The sequence below is a fragment of the Macrobrachium nipponense genome, chromosome 1 (genome assembly GCF_015104395.2).
Source record: "Macrobrachium nipponense isolate FS-2020 chromosome 1, ASM1510439v2, whole genome shotgun sequence".
Classification (NCBI taxonomy): domain Eukaryota; kingdom Metazoa; phylum Arthropoda; class Malacostraca; order Decapoda; family Palaemonidae; genus Macrobrachium; species Macrobrachium nipponense.
This window is the reverse complement of record NC_087200.1, coordinates 30,771,848-30,781,847: the sequence shown is the minus strand read 5'-3', so window position 1 is coordinate 30,781,847 and position 10,000 is coordinate 30,771,848. Positions and strand designations below refer to the sequence as shown.

The following is a 10,000-nucleotide window of genomic DNA, read 5'->3' as shown; positions in this document are numbered from 1 at the left end:
TTATTATTATTATTATTATTATTATTATTATTATGTTATTATTTCGTTCATAAGGCACGAGCCATAAAAGGCAACATATGAAAGGAAATCGGACGTGACTTGAAAAATGTCACACACTTCATTATGTCAACATATCCGAGTTAGTCTTTTGTTCCCAAATATTCGAAATCAGAGCTGCGTTATTTAATGTATGGATTTCACAATTGGCCGTGCGTATAAACCATAGAAAACTATTATTGCTAATTATCTAGTAACGACATTAAGCTAAGCGTTTATTATTTTTGTTATGAATTATTGATAATTATGCATTTCTCATGTTTAAGTTTAAGCCAGCACAACGCCAGCACGGGCTCTTGCTCTCAGAGCACCCCTTAAGACATTTCTTATAGTTACGGCATATAGTAATTATCATTGTCATTACGATGAACAATTAGTGTAATAATAATAATAATAATAATAATAATAATAATAATAATAATAATTAATAATAATAATAATTAATAATTAATTTATTATTATTATTATTATTATTATTATTATCATTATTATTATTATTACACTGGGAGGTATGTTTTTTATTCTCACTAATTGTTTTTGCCCTCTGACATATTATTATTATTATTATTATTATTATTATTATTATTATTATTATTATTATTATTATTATTATTATTATTCGGTAAAAAAAAGCCTTATTTCAGACATATTTCACTAGATAATATAGCAGCACGGCATGTATTCTTTTCATATCATGTTTTTATATACTTACTATTATTATTATTATTATTATTATTATTATTATTATTATTATTATTATAAACGATGACTGATTTTATCACCAATAAAGCGAGAGAGAGAGAGAGGAGCAGAGAGAGAGAGAGAGAGAGAGAGAGAGAGACAGGTAGCACACCTTCCTGTAGCTGTTGCTCGCCATGTTATTGTGTTGACTCACTCGTTCGGATTCCGGATAACAGATTAGATTTTGCATCGGCCGGTGAATGATAATGAATATGAACCTTTTTACAATGCATTTTGGTATTTGGGCCAGATTTTTTTTCTCTAGATACCAGAGCTAGAGAAGAAGACGAGAGAGAGAGAGAGAGGAGAGAGAGAGAGAGAGAGAGAGAGAGAGAGAGAGAGCTTTTGTAGCATTCCCAATTTTACAGGTATCGTAATTCCTTGCAAAGTATGTATATGTATATGTATGTATGTTGTGTGTATGCATACGTGTTTCTTGTATCTGGATACAATATAGATTGACATATCAATGTAGCTGAAATATGAATGATGAAAAAAGAAAGGTTGGAGCTATTGTGATAAGTTGCATTCAAAGCACATATAAGCATATAATAGGTGGGGGACTGTTGGGTGATATATATATATATATATATATATATATATATATATATATATATATATAATATACTTATATACGTAGGCATATGCCCTTCCTGTACCGTGAGAACTAAAAATTCCTTGCATCATTTTTTTCTGACTTTATTTGACTAATCTACTTTTAGTGAAGTAAGTAATAACATCCTGGTTTTCGATTTCAAAGTCTCGGCTCTAAAGATATGTATGATAGCTCATGTAGATAAGATAAAAACCCGTCCCACACGCTTGTAAAACCACCCAATGGCGTCCACGATTCGAATTTCCATCTGCCAATCAGGAGGAGAGGCTCTGGCGATAAGGAGGCCAATCGTTCCAGAGGCTATAATTCAGTTGCTCTTTCGCTCGTGAACGACTAACCGGAGGAGCTGCTTGGCGTGCAATCTTGTAGGTACATTTGAAACTGATTTTTTATTCCCGTTTTGGTTGTAATTGTTGCCGCCTTTCTTTCTGCTTTGCTTTTGCGTTAACTCTGTGTTCGTTTCGTGGTATAGTAATTCTCACGTATATTCGCTACGATTATCCTATGAAATATGAGTCGATTTTTTTCTCGGTCACGTGACCCTCTTATCTCTAAGCTGTTGTAGAATTAATATTTCTTGGTACGTCGTTCTCGTCTAACAACTCTTTTACCTCATTTAATACAATATTTACAGCTTTATACAAAACAGGTAATAACAGTCTTACGAGGAATTTATAAAAGTAGACCTAATCGTTCTTTTATCATGGTACTAAGGTGTGCTCATGCTAGCCGGTCAAAGATTGCTGTTTGAACCCGGTTTTCGTACAGGTGATTTTAGGTACGTCAGATCTGAGTTCTCTTCATCGGTCTTGTTTACTGTTTTTTTTGTTGCATGACTGCGAGCCTGCATGCGCATATGATTTGCAGTTATCCTGCAATGTATTCGGTGATGGCTGGAGGCAAACCTGAATTTTACAGACGAATTAAAACAACAGAGCAACGCAACGTATATTGCGTATGTGTGTGTATGTATAATATCTACGAACAAAAGGCTAAACTGTAACTGTCTGCAGCCTTATGTAGGCAGTACTTCTAATATGTGTACTTGTTAATGTGAAATATTGAGCAGCTACAAAAATGTAAAGTTGTGATAGGCTGATAAGCTGAGATAAAGGCGCTCACTTCAGGGCACCCACAGAGAGAGAGAGAAGAGAGAGAGAGAGAGAGAGAGAGAGATGCCTGCCAGGAGCTCAGCTAAAGACGGCCGGGTATTAAAGAGACGCAAACCCCAGCCATTCCCTCCGGGCCGTCATGTGTTCGTTCAGAGCACCTTTACACACGCTTACAGTCTCACACCTCGAACAGTTGGTATCCTTACAGGCCAAAGGAAGGACGTTCGGGCTCTGCGTCCTGCGCAGGATCAATAAGCCGATGTGCATCATCATGTGCCTTAATTAAGGATGTGAGTGTTCAGAGGAATATTACGAAAGGAAGATGTGTCTTGAGAGAATTTCAGTGATTTAAGAAGAATTCCGTTGATTTTCCGTATAAAAAAAGGCGTTTTTTTTTTTTCCTGTGGAGGAAACAATAATGATCGTTTTGACAATGAGACGTGTGTATATCAATGAACACAATATATGTAGTTTTTTTTTTCGCTACGGCTGGGCAGAAATACACATTACGCGCTATTGACGAAGTTCAACACATGACGTCATGGGTATTTATCGAAGAGAGCTGTTATTCTGTGACCGCGGCTGATAAATGAGTAAGGATGATAAGCAATGAAAGGCGATAAACACCGTGGTTTATTGCGTTGTGTGATTAATATAATGTATCGAGTGCATGAGCATTCAGTCAACCTGTTACGTGGTTATAATTCTCGTCTTGCCTTGTGGGAATAGGCGAGAGGTATGAAGATGCTGCTCTATATTTGTGTGTTTGTTGTTCATCGTTTATCTACTTATCCATCTATATATATATATACATACATATATATATATATATTATATATATATATATATATATATATAATATAGAAAGTTTTGACAAATGACACAAAACGAATGCAAAAAAGAAATGAATTCAATCTTTCGTAAATCGTAGTTCTCCCGAAGTATACGAAGTTCCTGATGATGAAGTAAGAGTAGATTGGTTATACGTGATTACGAAGGATTAGGAGGAGGGTCTTGGTCAGAGACTGGAGCGGATTAGAAGAATGGTTGTCAAGCTGTACTACGAATCGGTTCGCCACGCCCCTGATTCTATAAGGAATCGTGGGAGGACATATCATAAGGGCAACTGAAAGAGAGAGAGAGAGAGCGAGGGAGAGAGAGAGTCATTCACCGTTCGGAGGTAGAGATTGAAGAAAACAATACATATGAGTCGACCATTGAACCATTGACAGAGAGAAAGAGAGAGAGAGACTACGAACCATTAGCCGATGGGAAAGTAGGGAGTGAAAATAACAATGAATAGACCGTTGACGGAGAGAGAGAGAGAGAGAGAAGAGAGAGAGAGAGAGATAGATTCCCCTTTAGAACGTGAAGAGAAGAGAGAGAGAGAGAGAGAGAGAGAGAGAGATTCCCCTTTAGAAGGTGAAGAGTGAAGAAAACAGTACATATAGACCGATGAGAGAGAGAGAGAGAGAGAGAGAGAGAGAGAGAGAGTTTTCACAATTAGGAGGTGAAGAGTGAAGAAAACAGTACATATAGACTATTAGAGAGAAAGAGAGAGAGAGATTCCCTTTTAGAGGAAAGCAGAAAAGTGCAGAAAACATTACTACATATAGATCGTTGAGAGAGAGAGAGAGAGAGAGAGAGAGAGAGTTGAGAGTTACCTGCCATTGTGCTAAAAGGAAATCACGAGGAAAAGCTGAAAGCCAAAAGATAAGAAAACAAACCAAGAAATAAAATTTGAGAAAACGAGTTATATGTACGCGGAGAAAACGCCAAAATGAATAACGCTAAGCAGACGTCATTCTCTCGAGGGGGACATCCGGGTGCTGCCTGGCTCGCTTTTGTAATAGTTCTTTTTATGGTCTCCGGGAAAAGGAAGGACTCGTTGTCAATTTGCGCAAGAATTCTTTCCCCTCTTTAAGTGGGTCATATCTACGGGGGGCGGGGGAGACCTTTAGTAAGCCCACGTAACGCTCACGTGTTAGAAGAAATGTAACGATGAATGAAAATCAGTTTAGAGCAAAAATATTTGAAAACATGCTCAGTAAAGGAAATATTATAGTACTGCATGTTCTGTGGAATAATCATGATAATATAAATTGCCTCTGGAATGTCAATAGGAGTGTTAATATATATAAGAAACATACTACTGATAAAAAAGAAATTATGACAAAAAACAAAATGTACAGTGACCGGAAAAGATAATGTCCCTTGATAAGAAAAATAATGAATATATTTTAATGCTGAATTGAAGCTTAGCGTAAATGTTACGAGATTTCAATGGAAAGAGTGGTACTATGTTGAGAGAGAGAGAGAGCGAGAGAGAGAGAGAATGTCTTACAGGCTTGTCAAGTGGTATCGCAAGAAAGAGGGAAAGAAAAATAAATAGAAGGAAAAAAAGTGTTGGTGGTACTATTGTATTATCGTAAGTAAGATAGTGAATTAGAGTTAATTAAACGAACTTAACTTTTCTGTATGAAACTGGTTTGTTAGACTGTTAATGAGAAAGATTTACGCACTCAAATGGTTTTCAATATATTTTCTCATCTATTGAGTGGTTCCACATTAGTTACAAATATAAAAATAGTCTATTGATTACGTAATCTGATACTTAATTAATGAATGGTTCTGAAATTTGTTACCTATTCTGTTGATTAATTCCATAATTAGGCCTAGCTGTGCATTGAATGGCTGGATAAGTAGTTAAGAAGATTTTACATCGAGTAATTATGTAATTTGCTGAATCAGTAGATTGGTTTTGTAGTTATCAATTCTGTAGAGTAATTCCGTAATTAACCATGTATTTTCTTCAAGTGATTTGGCCGTTACACACTAATGACGCATTAGTTCTGGTGTCATGATCAGGAATTCTTATCAGACCTGGGGGATTGGGGGTGGGGGGGGGGGGGTAGATAAATAAGGGGCCGATTGTTGACATATGACGATGCTTTAGTTTTTGTAGACGCTCCTCAGCCCTTGGCAAATGATTGACTATAGTAGATTCACATCAATCGTGCATCTGATGTCTAGGCCCATCCCTTACGACGCTCCTGATTGGCTGTTGAGAAGCCAATCACAGGGCTGGAAGCTCTCAGTCTCACTCGAGAGTTCACATGAGCAGGATGTATGTTCCACCTCTCCTGAGGGATACGTTTGAAAGACGTATCCCTCAGGAAAGGTGGAATATACATCCTGCCCATGTGAACTCTCTCGAGAGACTGAGAGTTTCCAATCCATCCCAGTGATTGATTTATCAACAGCCAATCAGGAGCGTCGTAAGGGATGGGCCTAGACATCGGATGCACGGTTGATGTGAATCTACTATAGTAAGTTTTATAAGCCTAACGAAAACTTGCGAGTCTTTGCACGGAAGATTCATAGATAAAGTTTGTGCAACTCAGGTCCTGATTCGAAAGTTATTACCAGTTACCAAACTTCCTTGCTAAGCCAACCTATTATAGAGTGGGTTGAATTTAATATTCAAAAGAAAAACAAAAGAAAGTAACAATAGATGACAAAATTTGGTGGAAAATGTTGTGACAAAAGAACTATGCTCAGAGTCTACTGTGTAACCCATGTAGCAATTGCATAGCATCTATGTAACATTTTGGAATTGCACTGAATCTTTGTAACTCATGTTGCACATGCAATTTAAAACCAGCAATTCTGTTTAGGGATGAATCGCTTTGATAGCTAAACACCACATTTCTTGACAACCAAGGATTCATTTAAAGTGTTTACAGATGTAATACAGCGCAGTGTAAATATTTTCCTCTAATATTTCATTGCTTATTACATTAAATCTGCAATATTTTTTGTCGCAAATGCAACTACTGTTAATAACTATATTAATCAGGAAGCTAAAACGAAGAGCTCACAGTCGAGTCAACAATATTACTCGCAAACAACAGATTGGGAGTGATTGGTTAAATCCTTGATTTAGCAACATATCGCTGACTGTAGTATTTTACCTGTTCCTTACATTTTCTGACAGGTTCAAATTCATGTTGGGAAAAACAAATCCTTGCTGTGTTCATAGTCAAGTTTATTTATTTTCAGCCGTGCCAAAGATACGGTAGAATTGCGTTTTTTTTTCTTATTTGACAAAGTGTACTCGAAATTGGTCTATTTTTCAGCGCTTGAAGTGAACTTATCCTTGCACTATTATCACTGTCAGGGGAATTTTCTTTTCTTCATAAAATGTAACGACATTGGATTTGAAACTCTAATCGCCGAAAGAATTCTCAAAATGTTAATGGATGTTCATTTAATGGTCTTGTAGACAAATGAAGATGTTGACTGAATCGAGAGAAAAACAGATGTCCCTGATATTGACAAAATACCGCGGGGTCTAAATGAGCGTCGTTAATCCCAGGAAAACCTTTGCCAATCCTAGTTAGTCAACTAAATCCCGCAATGTCCCAAGAAAGTAAAATACGACCTTATCTCTGTAATTTCACGTTAAAACAACACCACCTAAATCAGCGTTGGAGAAAGGAGTAGCTAGCAGCTGCTTACGGCGTGCGTCTAGGTTTCGCGCCAAAACAAATCTTCATGAGATGCCATTGCTTTCATCTCCGTATCTCATGGCTCTAATTGATTTATCGAGATTGTTTATTGACACAGACGAACACCTTATTCCCAGGATAGCATTATCCTTTCGTTTGCGAAAGACATGATGCTTAATGGTTCCTATGTGTCTAATGATCATATGATGTAAAACGATTATGCTTAATAGCTCTTTTGTGTCTAATGATCAAAAGATGTAAAACGAATATGCCTAATAGTTTATCTGTGTCTAATGATCAAATGATGTATAACGATTATGCTTAATAGCTCTTTTGTGTCTAATGATCAAATGATGTGAAAAGGTTATGCTTAATAGCTCCTTTGTGTCAAATGACCGAATGATATTGATGTTATCTATTCTAATCGTCGAGGTGTTATCGACTAGGCTTCTGGCTGCTTAAAAAGTTTGCTGGAATTTCTTGTTGTTGAGACGGATCCGGGAAAAATCGTTAAGGATTTGTCAGTGAAGATAGGATCACCGTAAAAATCTTTTCCCATTGAGTTAGAGTCAGTAGCAGCAGAACTGTTAGTTTTGAGGGATATTATTATATTTATTATATAATAATGTCCTGTTTGGTAACAACTTATATAGCTTAGTAGCAAATAGCTAGCATATCAGCATGTTTATTGCAAGCGAGCTGGTCAGCTAATGGGGAAATGCCTTATATTGCTGTAAGTTACATTTTCAAAGTGGCTCAAAGGATACATGATCTTTTAAACCGTCATTCATTCATTTGCTCTGAACTTGGTCACCAATAATTTGCACTATAGTAGATTCACAGCACCCGTGCATCTGATGTCCAGGACAGTTCCATACAACGCTCCTGATTGGCTGTTGATAAGCCAGTCACAGGGCTGGAAACTCTCAGCCTCTCACGAGAGTTCACATAGGCAGGATATATGTTCCACCTCTCCTGAGGGATACTTTAGAAAGACGCATCCCTCAAGAAAGGTGGAACATACATCCTGCCTATGTGAATTTTCGAGAGAGACTGAGAGTGTCCAGCCCTGTGATTGACATATCAACAGCCAATCAGGAGCGTCGTAAGGGACTGGCCTAGACATCAGATGCACGGGTGATGTGAATCTACTGTAGTAGTGATTGAATTGTGGTCAGTAGCCACAAATCATTCAGTGCTGCAAGTTGTTGGGGATTAGGTTCAGAGGAGATTAATTTTTGACTGGTTTAAAAGATCATGTACCGTTTGAGCCCTTTTGAAAACGTTGGTATGCAATTAGCTTCTCACCTCCCTACCACTCGATGATATTAATGGACAGATAAGCTTTCTAGCTGTCGAGGAGATATATTATTCTGACTGCGACATAAATTTACCCAATAGATGGCTTATAGGCCTACTGGAAGCATAGGCCTATATGCTGAGAGGTTTAGGCACGCAAGTATATGTATCATGCATTGATAAGTCTATAGGTCCAAATAATTAACGTTAATAATAATAATAATAATAATAATAATATAATATTGTTATTGTTATTATTATTACAAGTTTAGATACCTACATGTAAGTGTTATAAGGCTGGTGTATTTATATATAGGCATAAACAAGCTATCGCAGACCTGAATGTTCTCAAATGGTTAAAAGAGAGCATGAAGGTTTTAAAACTGGAACTAAACAATCAGTGAACTATCAGTGGACAGTTAACGGAGAAAATGAAAATGAATGATTGATTAATTGTGTCTATTAAATCTGGCGTCACAACATCTGGGTAATTGACACAGAAATAAATTAAATAGAATAAATTAAATTTTAAATAAATTTCATATAAAAATATCTATATATGTATATAAAATTTTTTTTCATATATAAAAGTTCTTACATAGACGATCTATGTATAATTCAAAATTTGGTTGAGGAGGAGCATGAAGTTTTAAAACTGGAACTAAAACAACAGTGAACTATCAGGGACAGTTAACGGAGTAAAAATTAGGGGGGGGGGGTAAAATGAATGAATAAATAAATAAAGTTATAGATTAACAAGAAAAAACAGTGAATTAAAATCTGTGGAACTGACGTTATATTGTACTCCGAACAAACTTTTGTTTCGAGTTGAGTCGCTTTGAAACGGATGTCGTTGTTAGAGCAATTTTGTTTGCCTTTTGTGAACACAACAGCTTGTTCCCGTGTTTGATAATATACAGTTTTGTTTGCCTTTTGTTAGTGCTGTGTCTCGAAGATTGTTTGAATAATTTCACTTGTTTCAGCTGTTAGGGGTTTCCTGCGTCCTTCATGAACGAAGTCCGTTCTCATCTCTCTCTCTCTCTCTCTCTCTCTCTCTCTCTCTCTCTCTCTCTCTCTCCTTCCCTGTCGTCGTGTGTAAAACAGAAATAATTAGTGTGGACTGTAGTGTCTCTGTTCATCGTTTCTTCTGCTATTTTATATCACTTCGTTTTTTATCTTTATGATTATTATCATCCAGCAAGTTAATATTTTTTTATCTTCATCATTATTATTATCCCTCAAGCTAATATGACAAGAAGACTGGCAAGTTAATTTTAGAAGTTATCATTTGCTCTCATATGCCATAATTGCTCCCTGACTCTGTTGAAGGTTGAATGTGTTATTGCTACAATTATTTATTTTACGTGTTATTACTACAATTTCATTTATCTATTTGCTTCTTTGCCATCATTCTTGCCCCTTGAAACTTCAGTTCAAGGAAAAATGCAATGCATTACTAACCTAATACAATTCAACTTGAATTTTAATATTTTACCTTTTTATTTGTTTATTCATTTGTTAATTTTCTGTATCCATTTTTTTCCAATGAACATCGTAATCTTTGAAAGCTTGGATTTTAAGTCAATGTTCCCTGTGAACCTGTGCCATATGAATAGAGTTCATCTTTTGAATAATATAATAATAATAATAATAATAATAATAAT

General features: G+C 36.2%; 1 protein-coding gene across 5 annotated transcripts in view; it reads left to right on the top strand.

The window, feature by feature from the left end:
• The window catches only part of LOC135219208 (uncharacterized), an 80,478-nt gene that overhangs the window by 8,110 nt on the left and 62,368 nt on the right, over positions 1–10,000 (top strand). Inside the window, exon 1 of one of the 5 annotated variants that reach the window (XM_064255769.1) lies at positions 1,660–1,779. The exons of 1 other annotated variant lie outside the window; for it this stretch is intronic. The gene's annotated coding sequence lies outside the window, so the exon portion shown is untranslated. Of the gene's footprint in view, positions 1–1,659; positions 1,784–2,647; positions 2,817–10,000 lie in introns of those variants that run through there. 3 more of the 5 variants (XM_064255773.1, XM_064255770.1, XM_064255771.1) reach the window with 3 other exon arrangements.